The following is a 22,077-nucleotide window of genomic DNA, read 5'->3' on the forward strand; positions in this document are numbered from 1 at the left end:
CGCTCATGGCAAGCTTTTAATTATAGCTGTATATAAAGCTCATGTTCATTTCTGAAAACGTTGCTGAGATCCGGATCAATACAATAAGCCTCCTGGTTAATGGATATAATCATTTTAAATACAAAAACACGTTCAAGGGAGGTCCAAATCCTGTCTAAACCAGCCACGTTCAAGCTTATGCTTTCGACACCACAGTGAAAACAAAACGTAAAAAAAGAAAAAGTACAATTCCCTTTTACAACTAGCCATGAAGCCACTTAAGAGACTGTCAAAAATTGCCAAGGCTGACTGTATTTCAAGTCATCCCAGTGGGGTATTGGGTAAAGTTTTCAACCAGCAAAGATCACGTCTCGGATGAGCCTCATAGACTATGATATTGCCTCTGCGAAAGAATGCCAGACAAGGTAGCGACATCTCATTTTATTTTATCTGGACATGAAACGACAGGGTGGTATCACGTTTTAAACTGCCATGTAATCAGCCTTTTGGAACGGCCGGCTGCATGGTGTGTCTATGAAACAGGTGAGTGAAATGGACATAGAGGTTTATTAATTGTTCTCTCTTAGCTCAAAGAACAAAATGTGCGGTATTTTTGATGGGAGATACTTATGGCTATCCTGGTAACAAAGGGCCAGAGTTATAACCCTCAATCTCCAAGAACATGTTTGAGTTTTGGATCGATTCGATGAGCCCCCTACCAGTTTGGGTAGGATAATGAAGAGTGCAAGGACACTGCAAACATATTCTGAGAGAGGTCCAATGTAAGCTATGCTGCCATTTTCTTGACCCAGGCGTTCTCTCTAGGTTCTTACCAACAAAGCAGAAGCAGCACACAAAAGAAACATAAGCACATGTCCCTCTATCAACACAGCTGTGAGTTTCCCAACCTTCCTCCTAAAGACGTGCAGGTGAGTGACAAGGTGGCCGAATGGTTAAGGCGATGGACTGCTAATCCATTGTGCTCTTAATGCGTGTGTTCGAATCCCATCGTCTTCGTTTGTTGTCTTTAGTGTTTCGAGAGAGCCAAGTGCGCATGGAAAAGCTGTTCAAAGTACATTGCTGCCGACTTTAACGACATCATCCTTAAAATAGCTGCAGAAACACACCACACACCAGCTTCGGGCAGATGTGCAGACGAAGTGATGAGGTGGCCGAGCGGTTAAGGCGATGGACTGCTAATCCATTGTGCTCTGCACGCGTGGGTTCGAATCCCATCCTCGTCGTTTGATGTCTTTAGTGTTTCGAGAGAGCCAAGTGCGCATGAAAAAGCCGTTCAAATGACATTGCTGCCGACTTTAACGACATCATCCCTAAAATAGCTGCAGAAACATACCACACCCCTGCTTCGGGCAGATGTGCAGGCGTAGTGACGAGGTGGCCGAGTGGTTAAGGCGATGGACTGCTAATCCATTGTGCTCTGCACGCGTGGGTTCGAATCCCATCCTCGTCGTTTGATGTCTTTAGTGTTTCGAGAGAGCCAAGTGCGCATGGAAAAGCCGTTCAAATGACATTGCTGCAGACTTTAACGACATCATCCCTAAAATAGCTGCAGAAACATACCACACCACTGCTTCGGGCAGATGTGCAGGGGCGTAGTGACGAGGTGGCCGAGTGGTTAAGGCGATGGACTGCTAATCCATTGTGCTCTGCACGCGTGGGTTCGAATCCCATCCTCGTCTATTGATGTCTTTAGTGTTTCGAGAGAGCCAAGTGCGCATGGAAAAGCCGTTCAAATGACATTGCTGCAGACTTTAACGACATCATCCTTAAAATAGCTGCAGAAACACACCACACCCCAGCTTCGGGCAGATGTGCAGACGAAGTGACGAGGTGGCCGAGCGGTTAAGGCGATGGACTGCTAATCCATTGTGCTCTGCACGCGTGGGTTCGAATCCCATCCTCGTCGTTTGATGTCTTTTGTGTTTCGAGAGAGCCAGGTGCGCATGAAAAAGCCGTTCAAATGACATTGCTGCCGACTTTAACGACATCATCCCTAAAATAGCTGCAGAAACATACCAGGTCAACCGCAGGGGTGCCGCTCATGGCAAGCTTTTAATTATAGCTGTATATAAAGCTCAAGTTTTGGATCGATTCGATGAGCCCCCTACCAGTTTGGGTAGGATAATGAAGAGTGCAAGGACACTGCAAACATATTCTGAGAGAGGTCCAATGTAAGCTATGCTGCCATTTTCTTGACCCAGGCGTTCTCTCTAGGTTCTTACCAACAAAGCAGAAGCAGCACACAAAAGAAACATAAGCACATGTCCCTCTATCAACACAGCTGTGAGTTTCCCAACCTTCCTCCTAAAGACGTGCAGGTGAGTGACAAGGTGGCCGAATGGTTAAGGCGATGGACTGCTAATCCATTGTGCTCTTTATGCGTGTGTTCGAATCCCATCGTCTTCGTTTGTTGTCTTTAGTGTTTCGAGAGAGCCAAGTGCGCATGGAAAAGCTGTTCAAAGTACATTGCTGCCGACTTTAACGACATCATCCTTAAAATAGCTAAAATAGCTGCAGAAACACACCACACCCCAGCTTCGGGCAGATGTGCAGACGAAGTGAAGAGGTGGCCGAGCGGTTAAGGCGATGGACTGCTAATCCATTGTGCTCTGCACGCGTGGGTTCAAATCCCATCCTCGTCGTTTGATGTCTTTAGTGTTTCGAGAGAGCCAAGTCTGCCTGGCAAAGCTTTTTGCTTCCAACTACAACGTCATCATACTAAAAGATAGATGCAGAAAAGCTCTACGTGCAGTCGAGTTGCTGCGTGTCTCTCTAATCCTTTGTGCTCTGTGCGCATGTTTTTGAGTCCCATCCTTGGTGTTTAGTTTCACAGGGAGCCTAGAGGACAGGTCAACCGCAGGGGTGCCGCTCATGGCAAGCTTTTAATTATAGCTGTATATAAAGCTCATGTTCATTTCTGAAAACGTTGCTGAGATCCAGATCAATACAATAAGCCTCCTGGTTAATGGATATAATCATTTTAAATACAAAAACACGTTCAAGGGAGGTCCAAATCCTGTCTAAACCAGCCACGTTCAAGCTAATGCTTTGGACACCACAGCGAAAACAGAATGTAAAAAAAGCAAAAGTACAATTCCCTTTTACAACTACTCATGAAGCCTCTTAAGAGACTGTCAAAAATTGCCAAGGCTGACTGTATTTCAAGTCATCCCAGCGGGGTATTGGGTAAAGTTTTCAACCAGCAAAGATCACGTCTCGGATGAGCCTCATAGACTATGATATTGCCTCTGCGAAAGAATGCCAGACAAGGTAGCGACATCTCATTTTCTTTTATCTGGACATGGAACGACAGGGTGGTATCACGTTTTAAACTGCCATGTAATCAGCCTTTTGGAACGGCCGGCTGCATGGTGTGTCTATGAAACAGGTGAGTGAAATGGACATAGAGGTTTATTAATTGTTCTCTCTTAGCTCAAAGAACAAAATGTGCGGTATTTTTGATGGGAGATACTTATGGCTATCCTGGTAACAAAGGGCCAGAGTTATAACCCTCAATCTCCAAGAACATGTTTGAGTTTTGGATCGATTCGATGAGCCCCCTACCAGTTTGGGTAGGATAATGAAGAGTGCAAGGACACTGCAAACATATTCTGAGAGAGGTCCAATGTAAGCTATGCTGCCATTTTCTTGACCCAGGCGTTCTCTCTAGGTTCTTACCAACAAAGCAGAAGCAGCACACAAAAGAAACATAAGCACATGTCCCTCTATCAACACAGCTGTGAGTTTCCCAACCTTCCTCCTAAAGACGTGCAGGTGAGTGACAAGGTGGCCGAATGGTTAAGGCGATGGACTGCTAATCCATTGTGCTCTTAATGCGTGTGTTCGAATCCCATCGTCTTCGTTTGTTGTCTTTAGTGTTTCGAGAGAGCCAAGTGCGCATGGAAAAGCTGTTCAAAGTACATTGCTGCCGACTTTAACGACATCATCCTTAAAATAGCTGCAGAAACACACCACACACCAGCTTCGGGCAGATGTGCAGACGAAGTGATGAGGTGGCCGAGCGGTTAAGGCGATGGACTGCTAATCCATTGTGCTCTGCACGCGTGGGTTCGAATCCCATCCTCGGCGTTTGATGTCTTTAGTGTTTCGAGAGAGCCAAGTGCGCATGAAAAAGCCGTTCAAATGACATTGCTGCCGACTTTAACGACATCATCCCTAAAATAGCTGCAGAAACATACCACACCCCTGCTTCGGGCAGATGTGCAGGCGTAGTGACGAGGTGGCCGAGTGGTTAAGGCGATGGACTGCTAATCCATTGTGCTCTGCACGCGTGGGTTCGAATCCCGTCCTCGTCGTTTGATGTCTTTAGTGTTTCGAGAGAGCCAAGTGCGCATGGAAAAGCCGTTCAAATGACATTGCTGCAGACTTTAACGACATCATCCCTAAAATAGCTGCAGAAACATACCACACCACTGCTTCGGGCAGATGTGCAGGGGCGTAGTGACGAGGTGGCCGAGTGGTTAAGGCGATGGACTGCTAATCCATTGTGCTCTGCACGCGTGGGTTCGAATCCCATCCTCGTCGTTTGATGTCTTTAGTGTTTCGAGAGAGCCAAGTGCGCATGGAAAAGCCGTTCAAATGACATTGCTGCAGACTTTAACGACATCATCCTTAAAATAGCTGCAGAAACACACCACACCCCAGCTTCGGGCAGATGTGCAGACGAAGTGACGAGGTGGCCGAGCGGTTAAGGCGATGGACTGCTAATCCATTGTGCTCTGCACGCGTGGGTTCGAATCCCATCCTCGTCGTTTGATTTCTTTTGTGTTTCGAGAGAGCCAGGTGCGCATGAAAAAGCCGTTCAAATGACATTGCTGCCGACTTTAACGACATCATCCCTAAAATAGCTGCAGAAACATACCACACCCCTGCTTCGGGCATATGTGCAGGCGTAGTGACGAGGTGGCCGAGTGGTTAAGGCGATGGACTGCTAATCCATTGTGCTCTGCACGCGTGGGTTCGAATCCCATCCTCGTCGTTTGATGTCTTTAGTGTTTCGAGAGAGCCAAGTGCGCATGGAAAAGCCTTTCAAATGACATTGCTGCAGACTTTAACGACATCATCCCTAAAATAGCTGCAGAAACATACCACACCCCTGCTTCGGGCAGATGTGCAGGCGTAGTGACGAGGTGGCCGAGTGGTTAAGGCGATGGACTGCTAATCCATTGTGCTCTGCACGCGTGGGTTCGAATCCCATCCTCGTCGTTTGATGTCTTTAGTGTTTCGAGAGAGCCAAGTGCACATGGAAAAGCCGTTCAAATGACATTGCTGCCGACTTTAACGACATCATCCTTAAAATAGCTGCAGAAACACACCACACCCCAGCTTCGGGCAGATGTGCAGGCGTAGTGACGAGGTGGCTGAGTGGTTAAGGCGATGGACTGCTAATCCATTGTGCTCTGCACGCGTGGGTTCAAATCCCATCCTCGTCGTTTGATGTCTTTAGTGTTTCGAGAGAGCCAAGTGCGCATGGAAAAGTCGTTCAAATGACATTGATGCCGACTTTAACGACATCATCCATAAAATAGCTGCAGAAACACACCACAGCCCAGCTTCGGCCAGATGAGCAGGTGAGTGACGAGGTGGCCGAGTGGTTAAGGCGATGGACTGCTAATCCATTGTGCTCTGCATGCGTGGGTCTGAATCCCATCCTCGTCGTTTGATGTCTTTAGTGTTCAAGAAAGCCAAGTGTGCCTGGCAAAGCTTTTTGCTTCCAACTACAACGTCATCATACTAAAGATAGATGCAGAAAAACTCTACGTGCAGGCGAGTTGCTGCGTGTCTCTCTAATCCTTTGTGCTCTGTGCGCATGGGTTTGAGTCCCATCCTTGGTGTTTAGTTTCACAGGGAGCCTAGAGGACAGGTCAACCGCAGGGGTGCCGCTCATGGCAAGCTTTTAATTATAGCTGTATATAAAGCTCATGTTCATTTCTGAAAACGTTGCTGAGATCCGGATCAATACAATACGCCTCCTGGTTAATGGATATAATCATTTTAAATACAAAAACACGTTCAAGGGAGGTCCAAATCCTGTCTAAACCAGCCACGTTCAAGCTTATGCTTTCGTCACCACAGTGAAAACAGAACGTAAAAAAAGAAAAAGTACAATTCCCTTTTACAACTAGCCATGAAGCCTCTTAAGAGACTGTCAAAAATTGCCAAGGCTGACTGTATTTCAAGTCATCCCAGCGGGGTATTGGGTAAAGTTTTTAACCAGCAAAGATCACGTCTCGGATGAGCCTCATAGACTATGATATTGCCTCTGCGAAAGAATGCCAGACAAGGTAGCGACGTCTCCTGTGGTTTTATATGGACATGGAACGACAGGGTGGTATCACATTTTAAACTGCCATGTAATCAGCCTTTTGGAACGGCCGGCTGCATGGTGTGTCTATGAAACAGGTGAGTGAAATGGACATAGAGGTTTATTAATTGTTCTCTCTTAGCTCAAAGAACAAAATGTGCGGTATTTTTGATGGGAGATACTTATGGCTATCCTGGTAACACAGGGCCAGAGTTATGACCCTCAATCTCCAAGAACATGTTTGAGTTTTGGATCGATTCGATGAGCCCCCTACCAGTTTGGGTAGGATAATGAAGAGTGCAAGGACACTGCAAACATATTCTGAGAGATGTCCAATGTAAGCTATGCTGCCATTTTCTTGACCCAGGCGTTCTCTCTAGGTTCTTACCAACAAAGCAGAAGCAGCACACAAAAGAAACATACGCACATCTCCCTGTCAACACAGTTGTGAGTTTCCCAACCTTCCTCCTAAAAATGTGCAGGTGAGTGACAAGGTGGCCGAGTGGTTAAAGCGATCGACTGCTAATCCATTGTGATCTTTAAGTGTGGGTTCGAATACCATCGTCTTCGTTTGTTGTCTTTAGTGTTTCGAGAGAGCCAAGTGCGCATGGAAAAGCTGTTCAAAGTACATTGCTGCCGACTTTAACGACATCATCCTTAAAATAGCTAAAATAGCTGCAGAAACACACCACACCCCAGCTTCGGGCAGATGTGCAGACGAAGTGACGAGGTGGCCGAGCGGTTAAGGCGATGGACTGCTAATCCATTGTGCTCTGCACGTGTGGGTTCGAATCCCATCCTCGTCGTTTGATGTCTTTAGTGTTTCGAGAGAGCCAAGTCTGCCTGGCAAAGCTTTTTGCTTCCAACTACAACGTCATCATACTAAAAGATAGATGCAGAAAAGCTCTACGTGCAGTCGAGTTGCTGCGTGTCTCTCTAATCCTTTGTGCTCTGTGCGCATGTTTTTGAGTCCCATCCTTGGTGTTTAGTTTCACAGGGAGCCTAGAGGACAGGTCAACCGCAGGGGTGCCGCTCATGGCAAGCTTTTAATTATAGCTGTATATAAAGCTCATGTTCATTTCTGAAAACGTTGCTGAGATCCAGATCAATACAATAAGCCTCCTGGTTAATGGATATAATCATTTTAAATACAAAAACACGTTCAAGGGAGGTCCAAATCCTGTCTAAACCAGCCACGTTCAAGCTAATGCTTTGGACACCACAGCGAAAACAGAATGTAAAAAAAGCAAAAGTACAATTCCCTTTTACAACTACTCATGAAGCCTCTTAAGACACTGTCAAAAATTGCCAAGGCTGACTGTATTTCAAGTCATCCCAGCGGGGTATTGGGTAAAGTTTTCAACCAGCAAAGATCACGTCTCGGATGAGCCTCATAGACTATGATATTGCCTCTGCGAAAGAATGCCAGACAAGGTAGCGACATCTCATTTTCTTTTATCTGGACATGGAACGACAGGGTGGTATCACGTTTTAAACTGCCATGTAATCAGCCTTTTGGAACGGCCGGCTGCATGGTGTGTCTATGAAACAGGTGAGTGAAATGGACATAGAGGTTTATTAATTGTTCTCTCTTAGCTCAAAGAACAAAATGTGCGGTATTTTTGATGGGAGATACTTATGGCTATCCTGGTAACAAAGGGCCAGAGTTATAACCCTCAATCTCCAAGAACATGTTTGAGTTTTGGATCGATTCGATGAGCCCCCTACCAGTTTGGGTAGGATAATGAAGAGTGCAAGGACACTGCAAACATATTCTGAGAGAGGTCCAATGTAAGCTATGCTGCCATTTTCTTGACCCAGGCGTTCTCTCTAGGTTCTTACCAACAAAGCAGAAGCAGCACACAAAAGAAACATAAGCACATGTCCCTCTATCAACACAGCTGTGAGTTTCCCAACCTTCCTCCTAAAGACGTGCAGGTGAGTGACAAGGTGGCCGAATGGTTAAGGCGATGGACTGCTAATCCATTGTGCTCTTTATGCGTGTGTTCGAATCCCATCGTCTTCGTTTGTTGTCTTTAGTGTTTCGAGAGAGCCAAGTGCGCATGGAAAAGCTGTTCAAAGTACATTGCTGCCGACTTTAACGACATCATCCTTAAAATAGCTGCAGAAACACACCACACCCCAGCTTCGGGCAGATGTGCAGACGAAGTGATGAGGTGGCCGAGCGGTTAAGGCGATGGACTGCTAATCCATTGTGCTCTGCACGCGTGGGTTCGAATCCCATCCTCGTCGTTTGATGTCTTTAGTGTTTCGAGAGAGCCAAGTGCGCATGAAAAAGCCGTTCAAATGACATTGCTGCCGACTTTAACGACATCATCCCTAAAATAGCTGCAGAAACATACCACACCCCTGCTTCGGGCAGATGTGCAGGCGTAGTGACGAGGTGGCCGAGTGGTTAAGGCGATGGACTGCTAATCCATTGTGCTCTGCACGCGTGGGTTCGAATCCCATCCTCGTCGTTTGATGTCTTTAGTGTTTCGAGAGAGCCAAGTGCGCATGGAAAAGTCGTTCAAATGACATTGATGCCGACTTTAACGACATCATCCATAAAATAGCTGCAGAAACACACCACACCCCAGCTTCGGGCAGATGTGCAGGCGTAGTGACGAGGTGGCTGAGTGGTTAAGGCGATGGACTGCTAATCCATTGTGCTCTGCACGCGTGGGTTCAAATCCCATCCTCGTCGTTTGATGTCTTTAGTGTTTCGAGAGAGCCAAGTGCGCATGGAAAAGTCGTTCAAATGACATTGATGCCGACTTTAACGACATCATCCATAAAATAGCTGCAGAAACACACCACAGCCCAGCTTCGGCCAGATGAGCAGGTGAGTGACGAGGTGGCCGAGTGGTTAAGGCGATGGACTGCTAATCCATTGTGCTCTGCATGCGTGGGTCTGAATCCCATCCTCGTCGTTTGATGTCTTTAGTGTTCAAGAAAGCCAAGTGTGCCTGGCAAAGCTTTTTGCTTCCAACTACAACGTCATCATACTAAAGATAGATGCAGAAAAACTCTACGTGCAGGCGAGTTGCTGCGTGTCTCTCTAATCCTTTGTGCTCTGTGCGCATGGGTTTGAGTCCCATCCTTGGTGTTTAGTTTCACAGGGAGCCTAGAGGACAGGTCAACCGCAGGGGTGCCGCTCATGGCAAGCTTTTAATTATAGCTGTATATAAAGCTCATGTTCATTTCTGAAAACGTTGCTGAGATCCGGATCAATACAATACGCCTCCTGGTTAATGGATATAATCATTTTAAATACAAAAACACGTTCAAGGGAGGTCCAAATCCTGTCTAAACCAGCCACGTTCAAGCTTATGCTTTCGTCACCACAGTGAAAACAGAACGTAAAAAAAGAAAAAGTACAATTCCCTTTTACAACTAGCCATGAAGCCTCTTAAGAGACTGTCAAAAATTGCCAAGGCTGACTGTATTTCAAGTCATCCCAGCGGGGTATTGGGTAAAGTTTTTAACCAGCAAAGATCACGTCTCGGATGAGCCTCATAGACTATGATATTGCCTCTGCGAAAGAATGCCAGACAAGGTAGCGACGTCTCCTGTGGTTTTATATGGACATGGAACGACAGGGTGGTATCACATTTTAAACTGCCATGTAATCAGCCTTTTGGAACGGCCGGCTGCATGGTGTGTCTATGAAACAGGTGAGTGAAATGGACATAGAGGTTTATTAATTGTTCTCTCTTAGCTCAAAGAACAAAATGTGCGGTATTTTTGATGGGAGATACTTATGGCTATCCTGGTAACACAGGGCCAGAGTTATGACCCTCAATCTCCAAGAACATGTTTGAGTTTTGGATCGATTCGATGAGCCCCCTACCAGTTTGGGTAGGATAATGAAGAGTGCAAGGACACTGCAAACATATTCTGAGAGATGTCCAATGTAAGCTATGCTGCCATTTTCTTGACCCAGGCGTTCTCTCTAGGTTCTTACCAACAAAGCAGAAGCAGCACACAAAAGAAACATACGCACATCTCCCTGTCAACACAGTTGTGAGTTTCCCAACCTTCCTCCTAAAAATGTGCAGGTGAGTGACAAGGTGGCCGAGTGGTTAAAGCGATCGACTGCTAATCCATTGTGATCTTTAAGTGTGGGTTCGAATACCATCGTCTTCGTTTGTTGTCTTTAGTGTTTCGAGAGAGCCAAGTGCGCATGGAAAAGCTGTTCAAAGTACATTGCTGCCGACTTTAACGACATCATCCTTAAAATAGCTAAAATAGCTGCAGAAACACACCACACCCCAGCTTCGGGCAGATGTGCAGACGAAGTGACGAGGTGGCCGAGCGGTTAAGGCGATGGACTGCTAATCCATTGTGCTCTGCACGTGTGGGTTCGAATCCCATCCTCGTCGTTTGATGTCTTTAGTGTTTCGAGAGAGCCAAGTCTGCCTGGCAAAGCTTTTTGCTTCCAACTACAACGTCATCATACTAAAAGATAGATGCAGAAAAGCTCTACGTGCAGTCGAGTTGCTGCGTGTCTCTCTAATCCTTTGTGCTCTGTGCGCATGTTTTTGAGTCCCATCCTTGGTGTTTAGTTTCACAGGGAGCCTAGAGGACAGGTCAACCGCAGGGGTGCCGCTCATGGCAAGCTTTTAATTATAGCTGTATATAAAGCTCATGTTCATTTCTGAAAACGTTGCTGAGATCCAGATCAATACAATAAGCCTCCTGGTTAATGGATATAATCATTTTAAATACAAAAACACGTTCAAGGGAGGTCCAAATCCTGTCTAAACCAGCCACGTTCAAGCTAATGCTTTGGACACCACAGCGAAAACAGAATGTAAAAAAAGCAAAAGTACAATTCCCTTTTACAACTACTCATGAAGCCTCTTAAGACACTGTCAAAAATTGCCAAGGCTGACTGTATTTCAAGTCATCCCAGCGGGGTATTGGGTAAAGTTTTCAACCAGCAAAGATCACGTCTCGGATGAGCCTCATAGACTATGATATTGCCTCTGCGAAAGAATGCCAGACAAGGTAGCGACATCTCATTTTCTTTTATCTGGACATGGAACGACAGGGTGGTATCACGTTTTAAACTGCCATGTAATCAGCCTTTTGGAACGGCCGGCTGCATGGTGTGTCTATGAAACAGGTGAGTGAAATGGACATAGAGGTTTATTAATTGTTCTCTCTTAGCTCAAAGAACAAAATGTGCGGTATTTTTGATGGGAGATACTTATGGCTATCCTGGTACCAAAGGGCCAGAGTTATAACCCTCAATCTCCAAGAACATGTTTGAGTTTTGGATCGATTCGATGAGCCCCCTACCAGTTTGGGTAGGATAATGAAGAGTGCAAGGACACTGCAAACATATTCTGAGAGAGGTCCAATGTAAGCTATGCTGCCATTTTCTTGACCCAGGCGTTCTCTCTAGGTTCTTACCAACAAAGCAGAAGCAGCACACAAAAGAAACATAAGCACATGTCCCTCTATCAACACAGCTGTGAGTTTCCCAACCTTCCTCCTAAAGACGTGCAGGTGAGTGACAAGGTGGCCGAATGGTTAAGGCGATGGACTGCTAATCCATTGTGCTCTTTATGCGTGTGTTCGAATCCCATCGTCTTCGTTTGTTGTCTTTAGTGTTTCGAGAGAGCCAAGTGCGCATGGAAAAGCTGTTCAAAGTACATTGCTGCCGACTTTAACGACATCATCCTTAAAATAGCTAAAATAGCTGCAGAAACACACCACACCCCAGCTTCGGGCAGATGTGCAGACGAAGTGACGAGGTGGCCGAGCGGTTAAGGCGATGGACTGCTAATCCATTGTGCTCTGCACGTGTGGGTTCGAATCCCATCCTCGTCGTTTGATGTCTTTAGTGTTTCGAGAGAGCCAAGTCTGCCTGGCAAAGCTTTTTGCTTCCAACTACAACGTCATCATACTAAAAGATAGATGCAGAAAAGCTCTACGTGCAGTCGAGTTGCTGCGTGTCTCTCTAATCCTTTGTGCTTTGTGCGCATGTTTTTGAGTCCCATCCTTGGTGTTTAGTTTCACAGGGAGCCTAGAGGACAGGTCAACCGCAGGGGTGCCGCTCATGGCAAGCTTTTAATTATAGCTGTATATAAAGCTCATGTTCATTTCTGAAAACGTTGCTGAGATCCAGATCAATACAATAAGCCTCCTGGTTAATGGATATAATCATTTTAAATACAAAAACACGTTCAAGGGAGGTCCAAATCCTGTCTAAACCAGCCACGTTCAAGCTAATGCTTTGGACACCACAGCGAAAACAGAATGTAAAAAAAGCAAAAGTACAATTCCCTTTTACAACTACTCATGAAGCCTCTTAAGAGACTGTCAAAAATTGCCAAGGCTGACTGTATTTCAAGTCATCCCAGCGGGGTATTGGGTAAAGTTTTCAACCAGCAAAGATCACGTCTCAGATGAGCCTCATAGACTATGATATTGCCTCTGCGAAAGAATGCCAGACAAGGTAGCGACATCTCATTTTCTTTTATCTGGACATGGAACGACAGGGTGGTATCACGTTTTAAACTGCCATGTAATCAGCCTTTTGGAACGGCCGGCTGCATGGTGTGTCTATGAAACAGGTGAGTGAAATGGACATAGAGGTTTATTAATTGTTCTCTCTTAGCTCAAAGAACAAAATGTGCGGTATTTTTGATGGGAGATACTTATGGCTATCCTGGTAACAAAGGGCCAGAGTTATAACCCTCAATCTCCAAGAACATGTTTGAGTTTTGGATCGATTCGATGAGCCCCCTACCAGTTTGGGTAGGATAATGAAGAGTGCAAGGACACTGCAAACATATTCTGAGAGAGGTCCAATGTAAGCTATGCTGCCATTTTCTTGACCCAGGCGTTCTCTCTAGGTTCTTACCAACAAAGCAGAAGCAGCACACAAAAGAAACATAAGCACATGTCCCTCTATCAACACAGCTGTGAGTTTCCCAACCTTCCTCCTAAAGACGTGCAGGTGAGTGACAAGGTGGCCGAATGGTTAAGGCGATGGACTGCTAATCCATTGTGCTCTTTATGCGTGTGTTCGAATCCCATCGTCTTCGTTTGTTGTCTTTAGTGTTTCGAGAGAGCCAAGTGCGCATGGAAAAGCTGTTCAAAGTACATTGCTGCCGACTTTAACGACATCATCCTTAAAATAGCTGCAGAAACACACCACACCCCAGCTTCGGGCAGATGTGCAGACGAAGTGATGAGGTGGCCGAGCGGTTAAGGCGATGGACTGCTAATCCATTGTGCTCTGCACGCGTGGGTTCGAATCCCATCCTCGTCGTTTGATGTCTTTAGTGTTTCGAGAGAGCCAAGTGCGCATGAAAAAGCCGTTCAAATGACATTGCTGCCGACTTTAACGACATCATCCCTAAAATAGCTGCAGAAACATACCACACCCCTGCTTCGGGCAGATGTGCAGGCGTAGTGACGAGGTGGCCGAGTGGTTAAGGCGATGGACTGCTAATCCATTGTGCTCTGCACGCGTGGGTTCGAATCCCGTCCTCGTCGTTTGATGTCTTTAGTGTTTCGAGAGAGCCAAGTGCGCATGGAAAAGCCGTTCAAATGACATTGCTGCAGACTTTAAAGACATCATCCCTAAAATAGCTGCAGAAACATACCACACCGCTGCTTCGGGCAGATGTGCAGGGGCGTAGTGACGAGGTGGCCGAGTGGTTAAGGCGATGGACTGCTAATCCATTGTGCTCTGCACGCGTGGGTTCGAATCCCATCCTCGTCGTTTGATGTCTTTAGTGTTTCGAGAGAGCCAAGTGCGCATGGAAAAGCCGTTCAAATGACATTGCTGCAGACTTTAACGACATCATCCTTAAAATAGCTACAGAAACACACCACACCCCAGCTTCGGGCAGATGTGCAGACGAAGTGACGAGGTGGCCGAGCGGTTAAGGCGATGGACTGCTAATCCATTGTGCTCTGCACGCGTGGGTTCGAATCCCATCCTCGTCGTTTGATGTCTTTTGTGTTTCGAGAGAGCCAGGTGCGCATGAAAAAGCCGTTCAAATGACATTGCTGCCGACTTTAACGACATCATCCCTAAAATAGCTGCAGAAACATACCACACCCCTGCTTCGGGCATATGTGCAGGCGTAGTGACGAGGTGGCCGAGTGGTTAAGGCGATGGACTGCTAATCCATTGTGCTCTGCACGCGTGGGTTCGAATCCCATCCTCGTCGTTTGATGTCTTTAGTGTTTCGAGAGAGCCAAGTGCGCATGGAAAAGCCTTTCAAATGACATTGCTGCAGACTTTAACGACATCATCCCTAAAATAGCTGCAGAAACATACCACACACCTGCTTCGGGCAGATGTGCAGGCGTAGTGACGAGGTGGCCGAGTGGTTAAGGCGATGGACTGCTAATCCATTGTGCTCTGCACGCGTGGGTTCGAATCCCATCCTCGTCGTTTGATGTCTTTAGTGTTTCGAGAGAGCCAAGTGCGCATGGAAAAGCCTTTCAAATGACATTGCTGCAGACTTTAACGACATCATCCCTAAAATAGCTGCAGAAACATACCACACACCTGCTTCGGGCAGATGTGCAGGCGTAGTGACGAGGTGGCCGAGTGGTTAAGGCGATGGACTGCTAATCCATTGTGCTCTGCACGCGTGGGTTCGAATCCCATCCTCGTCGTTTGATGTCTTTAGTGTTTCGAGAGAGCCAAGTGCACATGGAAAAGCCGTTCAAATGACATTGCTGCCGACTTTAACGACATCATCCTTAAAATAGCTGCAGAAACACACCACACCCCAGCTTCGGGCAGATGTACAGGCGTAGTGAGGAGGTGGCCGAGTGGTTAAGGCGATGGACTGCTAATCCATTGTGTTCTGCACGCGTGTGGGTTCGAATCCCATCCTCTTCGTTTGATGTCTTTAGTGTTTCGAGAGAGCCAAGTCTGCCTGGCAAAGCTTTTTGCTTCCAACTACAACGTCATCATACTAAAAGATAGATGCAGAAAAACTCTACGTGCAGTCGAGTTGCTGCGTGTCTCTCTAATCCTTTGTGCTCTGTGCGCATGGGTTTGAGTCCCATCCTTGGTGTTTAGTTTCACAGGGAGCCTAGAGGACAGGTCAACCGCAGGGGTGCCGCTCATGGCAAGCTTTTAATTATAGCTGTATATAAAGCTCAAGTTTTGGATCGATTCGATGAGCCCCCTACCAGTTTGGGTAGGATAATGAAGAGTGCAAGGACACTGCAAACATATTCTGAGAGATGTCCAATGTAAGCTATGCTGCCATTTTCTTGACCCAGGCGTTCTCTCTAGGTTCTTACCAACAAAGCAGAAGCAGCACACAAAAGAAACATACGCACATCTCCCTGTCAACACAGCTGTGAGTTTCCCAACCTTCCTCCTAAAGACGTGCAGGTGAGTGACAAGGTGGCCGAATGGTTAAGGCGATGGACTGCTAATCCATTGTGCTCTTTATGCGTGTGTTCGAATCCCATCGTCTTCGTTTGTTGTCTTTAGTGTTTCGAGAGAGCCAAGTGCACATGGAAAAGCCGTTCAAATGACATTGCTGCCGACTTTAACGACATCATCCTTAAAATAGCTGCAGAAACACACCACACCCCAGCTTCGGGCAGATGTGCAGGTGTAGTGACGAGGTGGCTGAGTGGTTAAGGCGATGGACTGCTAATCCATTGTGCTCTGCACGCGTGGGTTCAAATCCCATCCTCGTCGTTTGATGTCTTTAGTGTTTCGAGAGAGCCAAGTGCGCATGGAAAAGTCGTTCAAATGACATTCATACCGACTTTAACGACATCATCCATAAAATAGCTGCAGAAACACACCACAGCCCAGCTTCGGCCAAATGAGCAGGTGAGTGACGAGGAGGCCGAGTGGTTAAGGCGATGGACTGCTAATCCATTGTGCTCTGCATGCGTGGGTCTGAATCCCATCCTCGTCGTTTGATGTCTTTAGTGTTCAAGAAAGCCAAGTGTGCCTGGCAAAGCTTTTTGCTTCCAACTACAACGTCATCATACTAAAGATAGATGCAGAAAAACTCTACGTGCAGGCGAGTTGCTGCGTGTCTCTCTAATCCTTTGTGCTCTGTGCGCATGGGTTTGAGTCCCATCCTTGGTGTTTAGTTTCACAGGGAGCCTAGAGGACAGGTCAACCGCAGGGGTGCCGCTGATGGCAAGCTTTTAATTATAGCTGTATATAAAGCTCATGTTCATTTCTGAAAACGTTGCTGAGATCCGGATCAATACAATACGCCTCCTGGTTAATGGATATAATCATTTTAAATACAAAAACACGTTCAAGGGAGGTCCAAATCCTGTCTAAACCAGCCACGTTCAAGCTTATGCTTTTGTCACCACAGTGAAAACAGAACATAAAAAAAGAAAAAGTACAATTCCCTTTTACAACTAGCCATGAAGCCTCTTAAGAGACTGTCAAAAATTGCCAAGCCTGACTGTATTTCAAGTCATCCCAGCGGGGTATTGGGTAAAGTTTTCAACCAGCAAAGATCACGTCTCGGATGAGCCTCATAGACTATGATATTGCCTCTGCGAAAGAATGCCAGACAAGGTAGCGACGTCTCGTGTGGTTTTATATGGACATGGAACGACAGGGTGGTATCACATTTTAAACTGCCATGTAATCAGCCTTTTGGAACGGCCGGCTGCATGGTGTGTCTATGAAACAGGTGAGTGAAATGGACATAGAGGTTTATTAATTGTTCTCTCTTAGCTCAAAGAACAAAATGTGCGGTATTTTTGATGGGAGATACTTATGGCTATCCTGGTAACACAGGGCCAGAGTTATGACCCTCAATCTCCAAGAACATGTTTGAGTTTTGGATCGATTCGATGAGCCCCCTACCAGTTTGGGTAGGATAATGAAGAGTGCAAGGACACTGCAAACATATTCTGAGAGATGTCCAATGTAAGCTATGCTGCCATTTTCTTGACCCAGGCGTTCTCTCTAGGTTCTTACCAACAAAGCAGAAGCAGCACACAAAAGAAACATACGCACATCTCCCTGTCAACACAGTTGTGAGTTTCCCAACCTTCCTCCTAAAAATGTGCAGGTGAGTGACAAGGTGGCCGAGTGGTTAAAGCGATGGACTGCTAATCCATTGTGCTCTGCACGCGTGGGTTCAAATCCCATCCTCGTCGTTTGATGTCTTTAGTGTTTCGAGAGAGCCAAGTGCGCATGGAAAAGTCGTTCAAATGACATTGATGCCGACTTTAACGACATCATCCATAAAATAGCTGCAGAAACACACCACAGCCCAGCTTCGGCCAGATGAGCAGGTGAGTGACGAGGTGGCCGAGTGGTTAAGGCGATGGACTGCTAATCCATTGTGCTCTGCATGCGTGGGTCTGAATCCCATCCTCGTCGTTTGATGTCTTTAGTGTTCAAGAAAGCCAAGTGTGCCTGGCAAAGCTTTTTGCTTCCAACTACAACGTCATCATACTAAAGATAGATGCAGAAAAACTCTACGTGCAGGCGAGTTGCTGCGTGTCTCTCTAATCCTTTGTGCTCTGTGCGCATGGGTTTGAGTCCCATCCTTGGTGTTTAGTTTCACAGGGAGCCTAGAGGACAGGTCAACCGCAGGGGTGCCGCTCATGGCAAGCTTTTAATTATAGCTGTATATAAAGCTCATGTTCATTTCTGAAAACGTTGCTGAGATCCGGATCAATACAATACGCCTCCTGGTTAATGGATATAGTCATTTTAAATACAAAAACACGTTCAAGGGAGGTCCAAATCCTGTCTAAACCAGCCACGTTCAAGCTTATGCTTTCGTCATCACAGTGAAAACAGAACGTAAAAAAAGAAAAAGTACAATTCCCTTTTAGAACTAGCCATGAAGCCTCTTAAGAGACTGTCAAAAATTGCCAAGGCTGACTGTATTTCAAGTCATCCCAGCGGGGTATTGGGTAAAGTTTTCAACCAGCAAAGATCACGTCTCGGATGAGCCTCATAGACTATGATATTGCCTCTGCGAAAGAATGCCAGACAAGGTAGCGACGTCTCCTGTGGTTTTATATGGACATGGAACAACAGGGTGGGATCACATTTTAAACTGCCATGTAATCAGCCTTTTGGAACGGCCGGCTGCATGGTGTGTCTATGAAACAGGTGAGTGAAATGGACATAGAGGTTTATTAATTGTTCTCTCTTAGCTCAAAGAACAAAATGTGCGGTATTTTTGATGGGAGATACTTATGGCTATCCTGGTAACACAGGGCCAGAGTTATGACCCTCAATCTCCAAGAACATGTTTGAGTTTTGGATCGATTCGATGAGCCCCCTACCAGTTTGGGTAGGATAATGAAGAGTGCAAGGACACTGCAAACATATTCTGAGAGATGTCCAATGTAAGCTATGCTGCCATTTTCTTGACCCAGGCGTTCTCTCTAGGTTCTTACCAACAAAGCAGAAGCAGCACACAAAAGAAACATACGCACATCTCCCTGTCAACACAGCTGTGAGTTTCCCAACCTTCCTCCTAAAGACGTGCAGGTGAGTGACAAGGTGGCCGAATGGTTAAGGCGATGGACTGCTAATCCATTGTGCTCTTTATGCGTGTGTTCGAATCCCATCGTCTTCGTTTGTTGTCTTTAGTGTTTCGAGAGAGCCAAGTGCACATGGAAAAGCCGTTCAAATGACATTGCTGCCGACTTTAACGACATCATCCTTAAAATAGCTGCAGAAACACACCACACCCCAGCTTCGGGCAGATGTGCAGGTGTAGTGACGAGGTGGCTGAGTGGTTAAGGCGATGGACTGCTAATCCATTGTGCTCTGCACGCGTGGGTTCGAATCCCATCCTCGTCGTTTGATGTCTTTAGTGTTTCGAGAGAGCCAAGTGCACATGGAAAAGCCGTTCAAATGACATTGCTGCCGACTTTAACGACATCATCCTTAAAATAGCTGCAGAAACACACCACACCCCAGCTTCGGGCAGATGTGCAGGCGTAGTGACGAGGTGGCCGAGTGGTTAAGGCGATGGACTGCTAATCCATTGTGCTCTGCACGCGTGGGTTCAAATCCCATCCTCGTCGTTTGATGTCTTTAGTGTTTCGAGAGAGCCAAGTGCGCATGGAAAAGCCGTTCAAATGACATTGCTGCCGACTTTAACGACATCATCCATAAAATAGCTGCAGAAACACACCACAGCCCAGCTTCGGCCAGATGAGCAGGTGAGTGACGAGGAGGCCGAGTGGTTAAGGCGATGGACTGCTAATCCATTGTGCTCTGCATGCGTGGGTCTGAATCCCATCCTCGTCGTTTGATGTCTTTAGTGTTCAAGAAAGCCAAGTGTGCCTGGCAAAGCTTTTTGCTTCCAACTACAACGTCATCATACTAAAGATAGATGCAGAAAAACTCTACGTGCAGGCGAGTTGCTGCGTGTCTCTCTAATCCTTTGTGCTCTGTGCGCATGGGTTTGAGTCCCATCCTTGGTGTTTAGTTTCACAGGGAGCCTAGAGGACAGGTCAACCGCAGGGGTGCCGCTCATGGCAAGCTTTTAATTATAGCTGTATATAAAGCTCAAGTTTTGGATCGATTCGATGAGCCCCCTACCAGTTTGGGTAGGATAATGAAGAGTGCAAGGACACTGCAAACATATTCTGAGAGAGGTCCAATGTAAGCTATGCTGCCATTTTCTTGACCCAGGCGTTCTCTCTAGGTTCTTACCAACAAAGCAGAAGCAGCACACAAAAGAAACATAAGCACATGTCCCTCTATCAACACAGCTGTGAGTTTCCCAACCTTCCTCCTAAAGACGTGCAGGTGAGTGACAAGGTGGCCGAATGGTTAAGGCGATTGACTGCTAATCCATTGTGCTCTTTATGCGTGTGTTCGAATCCCATCGTCTTCGTTTGTTGTCTTTAGTGTTTCGAGAGAGCCAAGTGCGCATGGAAAAGCTGTTCAAAGTACATTGCTGCCGACTTTAACGACATCATCCTTAAAATAGCTGCAGAAACACACCACACCCCAGCTTCGGGCAGATGTGCAGACGAAGTGACGAGGTGGCCGAGCGGTTAAGGCGATGGACTGCTAATCCATTGTGCTCTGCACGCGTGGGTTCGAATCCCATCCTCGTCGTTTGATGTCTTTAGTGTTTCGAGAGAGCCAAGTGTGCATGAAAAAGCCGTTCAAATGACATTGCTGCCGACTTTAACGACATCATCCCTAAAATAGTTGCAGAAACATACCACACCCCTGCTTCGGGCAGATGTGCAGGCGTAGTGACGAGGTGGCCGAGTGGTTAAGGCGATGGACTGCTAATCCATTGTGCTCTGCACGCGTGGGTTCGAATCCCATCCTCGTCGTTTGATGTCTTTAGTGTTTCGAGAGAGCCAATTGCGCATGGAAAAGCCGTTCAAATGACATTGCTGCAGACTTTAACGACATCATCCCTAAAATAGCTGCAGAAACATACGACACCCCTGCTTCGGGCAAATGTGCAGGCGTAGTGACGAGGTGGCCGAGTGGTTAAGGCGATGGACTGCTAATCCATTGTGCTCTGCACGCGTGGGTTTGAATCCCATCCTCGTCGTTTGATGTCTTTAGTGTTTCGAGAGAGCCAAGTGCACATGGAAAAGCCGTTCAAATGACATTGCTGCCGACTTTAACGACATCATCCTTAAAATAGCTGCAGAAACAAACCACACCCCAGCTTCGGGCAGATGTGCAGGCGTAGTGACGAGGTGGCTGAGTGGTTAAGGCGATGGACTGCTAATCCATTGTGCTCTGCACGCGTGGGTTCAAATCCCAGCCTCGTCGTTTGATGTCTTTAGTGTTTCGAGAGAGCCAAGTGCGCATGGAAAAGTCGTTCAAATGACATTGCTGCCGACTTTAACGACATCATCCATAAAATAGCTGCAGAAACACACCACAGCCCAGCTTCTGCCAGATGAGCAGGTGAGTGACGAGGTGGCCGAGTGGTTAAGGCGATGGACTGCTAATCCATTGTGCTGTGCACGCGTGGGTCTGAATCCCATCCTCGTCGTTTGATGTCTTTAGTGTTCAAGAAAGCCAAGTGTGCCTGGCAAAGCTTTTTGCTTCCAACTACAACGTCATCATACTAAAGATAGATGCAGAAAAACTCTACGTGCAGGCGAGTTGCTGCGTGTCTCTCTAATCCTTTGTGCTCTGTGCGCATGGGTTTGAGTCCCATCCTTGGTGTTTAGTTTCACAGGGAGCCTAGAGGACAGGTCAACCGCAGGGGTGCCGCTCATGGCAAGCTTTTAATTATAGCTGTATATAAAGCTCATGTTCATTTCTGAAAACGTTGCTGAGATCCGGATCAATACAATAAGCCTCCTGTTTAATGGATATAATCATTTTAAATACAAAAACACGTTCAAGGGAGGTCCAAATCCTGTCTAAACCAGCCACGTTCAAGCTTATGCTTTCGACACCACAGTGAAAACAGAACGTAAAAAAAGAAAAAGTACAATTCCCTTTTACAACTAGCCATGAAGCCTCTTAAGAGACTGTCAAAAATTGCCAAGGCTGACTGTATTTCAAGTCATCCCAGCGGGGTATTGGGTAAAGTTTTCAACCAGCAAAGATCACGTCTCGGATGAGCCTCATAGACTATGATATTGCCTCTGCGAAAGAATGCCAGACGGGGTAGCGACGTCTCCTGTGGTTTTATACGGACATGGAACGACAGGGTGGTATCACATTTTAAACTGCCATGTAATCAGCCTTTTGGAACGGCCGGCTGCATGGTGTGTCTATGAAACAGGTGAGTGAAATGGACATA

General features: G+C 46.5%; 43 non-coding genes across 43 annotated transcripts; 33 read left to right on the forward strand and 10 right to left on the reverse strand.

The window, feature by feature from the left end:
- Window positions 1–253: 253 nt before the first annotated feature.
- On the reverse strand, window positions 254–394 carry LOC143741965 (U4 spliceosomal RNA). The gene has a single exon (XR_013205302.1). It is a non-coding gene; the product is annotated as a U4 spliceosomal RNA (small nuclear RNA).
- Window positions 395–1,141: 747 nt separating this feature from the next.
- trnas-gcu (transfer RNA serine (anticodon GCU)) lies at window positions 1,142–1,223 on the forward strand. Its single transcript has one exon. It is a non-coding gene; the product is annotated as a tRNA-Ser (tRNA).
- A 145-nt stretch (window positions 1,224–1,368) lies between these two features.
- On the forward strand, window positions 1,369–1,450 carry trnas-gcu (transfer RNA serine (anticodon GCU)). The gene has a single exon. It is a non-coding gene; the product is annotated as a tRNA-Ser (tRNA).
- Window positions 1,451–1,597: 147 nt separating this feature from the next.
- On the forward strand, window positions 1,598–1,679 carry trnas-gcu (transfer RNA serine (anticodon GCU)). Its single transcript has one exon. It is a non-coding gene; the product is annotated as a tRNA-Ser (tRNA).
- Window positions 1,680–1,824: 145 nt separating this feature from the next.
- On the forward strand, window positions 1,825–1,906 carry trnas-gcu (transfer RNA serine (anticodon GCU)). Its single transcript has one exon. It is a non-coding gene; the product is annotated as a tRNA-Ser (tRNA).
- Window positions 1,907–2,560: 654 nt separating this feature from the next.
- Window positions 2,561–2,642, forward strand: trnas-gcu (transfer RNA serine (anticodon GCU)). The gene has a single exon. It is a non-coding gene; the product is annotated as a tRNA-Ser (tRNA).
- Window positions 2,643–3,119: 477 nt separating this feature from the next.
- LOC143741355 (U4 spliceosomal RNA) lies at window positions 3,120–3,260 on the reverse strand. Its single transcript, XR_013205025.1, has one exon. It is a non-coding gene; the product is annotated as a U4 spliceosomal RNA (small nuclear RNA).
- A 747-nt stretch (window positions 3,261–4,007) lies between these two features.
- Window positions 4,008–4,089, forward strand: trnas-gcu (transfer RNA serine (anticodon GCU)). The gene has a single exon. It is a non-coding gene; the product is annotated as a tRNA-Ser (tRNA).
- Window positions 4,090–4,234: 145 nt separating this feature from the next.
- Window positions 4,235–4,316, forward strand: trnas-gcu (transfer RNA serine (anticodon GCU)). Its single transcript has one exon. It is a non-coding gene; the product is annotated as a tRNA-Ser (tRNA).
- Window positions 4,317–4,463: 147 nt separating this feature from the next.
- trnas-gcu (transfer RNA serine (anticodon GCU)) lies at window positions 4,464–4,545 on the forward strand. Its single transcript has one exon. It is a non-coding gene; the product is annotated as a tRNA-Ser (tRNA).
- Window positions 4,546–4,690: 145 nt separating this feature from the next.
- trnas-gcu (transfer RNA serine (anticodon GCU)) lies at window positions 4,691–4,772 on the forward strand. The gene has a single exon. It is a non-coding gene; the product is annotated as a tRNA-Ser (tRNA).
- Window positions 4,773–4,917: 145 nt separating this feature from the next.
- trnas-gcu (transfer RNA serine (anticodon GCU)) lies at window positions 4,918–4,999 on the forward strand. Its single transcript has one exon. It is a non-coding gene; the product is annotated as a tRNA-Ser (tRNA).
- A 145-nt stretch (window positions 5,000–5,144) lies between these two features.
- trnas-gcu (transfer RNA serine (anticodon GCU)) lies at window positions 5,145–5,226 on the forward strand. Its single transcript has one exon. It is a non-coding gene; the product is annotated as a tRNA-Ser (tRNA).
- Window positions 5,227–5,371: 145 nt separating this feature from the next.
- Window positions 5,372–5,453, forward strand: trnas-gcu (transfer RNA serine (anticodon GCU)). Its single transcript has one exon. It is a non-coding gene; the product is annotated as a tRNA-Ser (tRNA).
- Window positions 5,454–6,154: 701 nt separating this feature from the next.
- LOC143741825 (U4 spliceosomal RNA) lies at window positions 6,155–6,295 on the reverse strand. The gene has a single exon (XR_013205245.1). It is a non-coding gene; the product is annotated as a U4 spliceosomal RNA (small nuclear RNA).
- A 754-nt stretch (window positions 6,296–7,049) lies between these two features.
- trnas-gcu (transfer RNA serine (anticodon GCU)) lies at window positions 7,050–7,131 on the forward strand. Its single transcript has one exon. It is a non-coding gene; the product is annotated as a tRNA-Ser (tRNA).
- A 477-nt stretch (window positions 7,132–7,608) lies between these two features.
- On the reverse strand, window positions 7,609–7,749 carry LOC143741933 (U4 spliceosomal RNA). The gene has a single exon (XR_013205282.1). It is a non-coding gene; the product is annotated as a U4 spliceosomal RNA (small nuclear RNA).
- Window positions 7,750–8,496: 747 nt separating this feature from the next.
- Window positions 8,497–8,578, forward strand: trnas-gcu (transfer RNA serine (anticodon GCU)). The gene has a single exon. It is a non-coding gene; the product is annotated as a tRNA-Ser (tRNA).
- A 145-nt stretch (window positions 8,579–8,723) lies between these two features.
- Window positions 8,724–8,805, forward strand: trnas-gcu (transfer RNA serine (anticodon GCU)). The gene has a single exon. It is a non-coding gene; the product is annotated as a tRNA-Ser (tRNA).
- A 145-nt stretch (window positions 8,806–8,950) lies between these two features.
- trnas-gcu (transfer RNA serine (anticodon GCU)) lies at window positions 8,951–9,032 on the forward strand. The gene has a single exon. It is a non-coding gene; the product is annotated as a tRNA-Ser (tRNA).
- A 701-nt stretch (window positions 9,033–9,733) lies between these two features.
- Window positions 9,734–9,874, reverse strand: LOC143741830 (U4 spliceosomal RNA). Its single transcript, XR_013205246.1, has one exon. It is a non-coding gene; the product is annotated as a U4 spliceosomal RNA (small nuclear RNA).
- Window positions 9,875–10,628: 754 nt separating this feature from the next.
- Window positions 10,629–10,710, forward strand: trnas-gcu (transfer RNA serine (anticodon GCU)). Its single transcript has one exon. It is a non-coding gene; the product is annotated as a tRNA-Ser (tRNA).
- Window positions 10,711–11,187: 477 nt separating this feature from the next.
- LOC143741937 (U4 spliceosomal RNA) lies at window positions 11,188–11,328 on the reverse strand. Its single transcript, XR_013205287.1, has one exon. It is a non-coding gene; the product is annotated as a U4 spliceosomal RNA (small nuclear RNA).
- Window positions 11,329–12,084: 756 nt separating this feature from the next.
- trnas-gcu (transfer RNA serine (anticodon GCU)) lies at window positions 12,085–12,166 on the forward strand. Its single transcript has one exon. It is a non-coding gene; the product is annotated as a tRNA-Ser (tRNA).
- A 477-nt stretch (window positions 12,167–12,643) lies between these two features.
- On the reverse strand, window positions 12,644–12,784 carry LOC143741763 (U4 spliceosomal RNA). The gene has a single exon (XR_013205225.1). It is a non-coding gene; the product is annotated as a U4 spliceosomal RNA (small nuclear RNA).
- A 747-nt stretch (window positions 12,785–13,531) lies between these two features.
- trnas-gcu (transfer RNA serine (anticodon GCU)) lies at window positions 13,532–13,613 on the forward strand. The gene has a single exon. It is a non-coding gene; the product is annotated as a tRNA-Ser (tRNA).
- A 145-nt stretch (window positions 13,614–13,758) lies between these two features.
- trnas-gcu (transfer RNA serine (anticodon GCU)) lies at window positions 13,759–13,840 on the forward strand. The gene has a single exon. It is a non-coding gene; the product is annotated as a tRNA-Ser (tRNA).
- A 147-nt stretch (window positions 13,841–13,987) lies between these two features.
- On the forward strand, window positions 13,988–14,069 carry trnas-gcu (transfer RNA serine (anticodon GCU)). Its single transcript has one exon. It is a non-coding gene; the product is annotated as a tRNA-Ser (tRNA).
- A 145-nt stretch (window positions 14,070–14,214) lies between these two features.
- Window positions 14,215–14,296, forward strand: trnas-gcu (transfer RNA serine (anticodon GCU)). Its single transcript has one exon. It is a non-coding gene; the product is annotated as a tRNA-Ser (tRNA).
- A 145-nt stretch (window positions 14,297–14,441) lies between these two features.
- On the forward strand, window positions 14,442–14,523 carry trnas-gcu (transfer RNA serine (anticodon GCU)). The gene has a single exon. It is a non-coding gene; the product is annotated as a tRNA-Ser (tRNA).
- A 145-nt stretch (window positions 14,524–14,668) lies between these two features.
- Window positions 14,669–14,750, forward strand: trnas-gcu (transfer RNA serine (anticodon GCU)). The gene has a single exon. It is a non-coding gene; the product is annotated as a tRNA-Ser (tRNA).
- A 145-nt stretch (window positions 14,751–14,895) lies between these two features.
- trnas-gcu (transfer RNA serine (anticodon GCU)) lies at window positions 14,896–14,977 on the forward strand. Its single transcript has one exon. It is a non-coding gene; the product is annotated as a tRNA-Ser (tRNA).
- Window positions 14,978–15,943: 966 nt separating this feature from the next.
- Window positions 15,944–16,025, forward strand: trnas-gcu (transfer RNA serine (anticodon GCU)). Its single transcript has one exon. It is a non-coding gene; the product is annotated as a tRNA-Ser (tRNA).
- Window positions 16,026–16,726: 701 nt separating this feature from the next.
- LOC143741853 (U4 spliceosomal RNA) lies at window positions 16,727–16,867 on the reverse strand. The gene has a single exon (XR_013205253.1). It is a non-coding gene; the product is annotated as a U4 spliceosomal RNA (small nuclear RNA).
- Window positions 16,868–17,385: 518 nt separating this feature from the next.
- On the forward strand, window positions 17,386–17,467 carry trnas-gcu (transfer RNA serine (anticodon GCU)). The gene has a single exon. It is a non-coding gene; the product is annotated as a tRNA-Ser (tRNA).
- A 701-nt stretch (window positions 17,468–18,168) lies between these two features.
- LOC143741366 (U4 spliceosomal RNA) lies at window positions 18,169–18,309 on the reverse strand. The gene has a single exon (XR_013205026.1). It is a non-coding gene; the product is annotated as a U4 spliceosomal RNA (small nuclear RNA).
- A 745-nt stretch (window positions 18,310–19,054) lies between these two features.
- trnas-gcu (transfer RNA serine (anticodon GCU)) lies at window positions 19,055–19,136 on the forward strand. The gene has a single exon. It is a non-coding gene; the product is annotated as a tRNA-Ser (tRNA).
- A 145-nt stretch (window positions 19,137–19,281) lies between these two features.
- Window positions 19,282–19,363, forward strand: trnas-gcu (transfer RNA serine (anticodon GCU)). Its single transcript has one exon. It is a non-coding gene; the product is annotated as a tRNA-Ser (tRNA).
- A 963-nt stretch (window positions 19,364–20,326) lies between these two features.
- Window positions 20,327–20,408, forward strand: trnas-gcu (transfer RNA serine (anticodon GCU)). The gene has a single exon. It is a non-coding gene; the product is annotated as a tRNA-Ser (tRNA).
- Window positions 20,409–20,553: 145 nt separating this feature from the next.
- Window positions 20,554–20,635, forward strand: trnas-gcu (transfer RNA serine (anticodon GCU)). The gene has a single exon. It is a non-coding gene; the product is annotated as a tRNA-Ser (tRNA).
- Window positions 20,636–20,780: 145 nt separating this feature from the next.
- On the forward strand, window positions 20,781–20,862 carry trnas-gcu (transfer RNA serine (anticodon GCU)). Its single transcript has one exon. It is a non-coding gene; the product is annotated as a tRNA-Ser (tRNA).
- A 145-nt stretch (window positions 20,863–21,007) lies between these two features.
- On the forward strand, window positions 21,008–21,089 carry trnas-gcu (transfer RNA serine (anticodon GCU)). Its single transcript has one exon. It is a non-coding gene; the product is annotated as a tRNA-Ser (tRNA).
- A 701-nt stretch (window positions 21,090–21,790) lies between these two features.
- Window positions 21,791–21,931, reverse strand: LOC143741377 (U4 spliceosomal RNA). Its single transcript, XR_013205027.1, has one exon. It is a non-coding gene; the product is annotated as a U4 spliceosomal RNA (small nuclear RNA).
- Window positions 21,932–22,077: the final 146 nt, after the last annotated feature.

The sequence above is a fragment of the Siphateles boraxobius genome, unplaced genomic scaffold, assembly GCF_051911475.1.
Source record: "Siphateles boraxobius isolate OS27281-9 unplaced genomic scaffold, OSU_SipBor_1 1, whole genome shotgun sequence".
Lineage (NCBI taxonomy): Eukaryota > Metazoa > Chordata > Actinopteri > Cypriniformes > Leuciscidae > Siphateles > Siphateles boraxobius.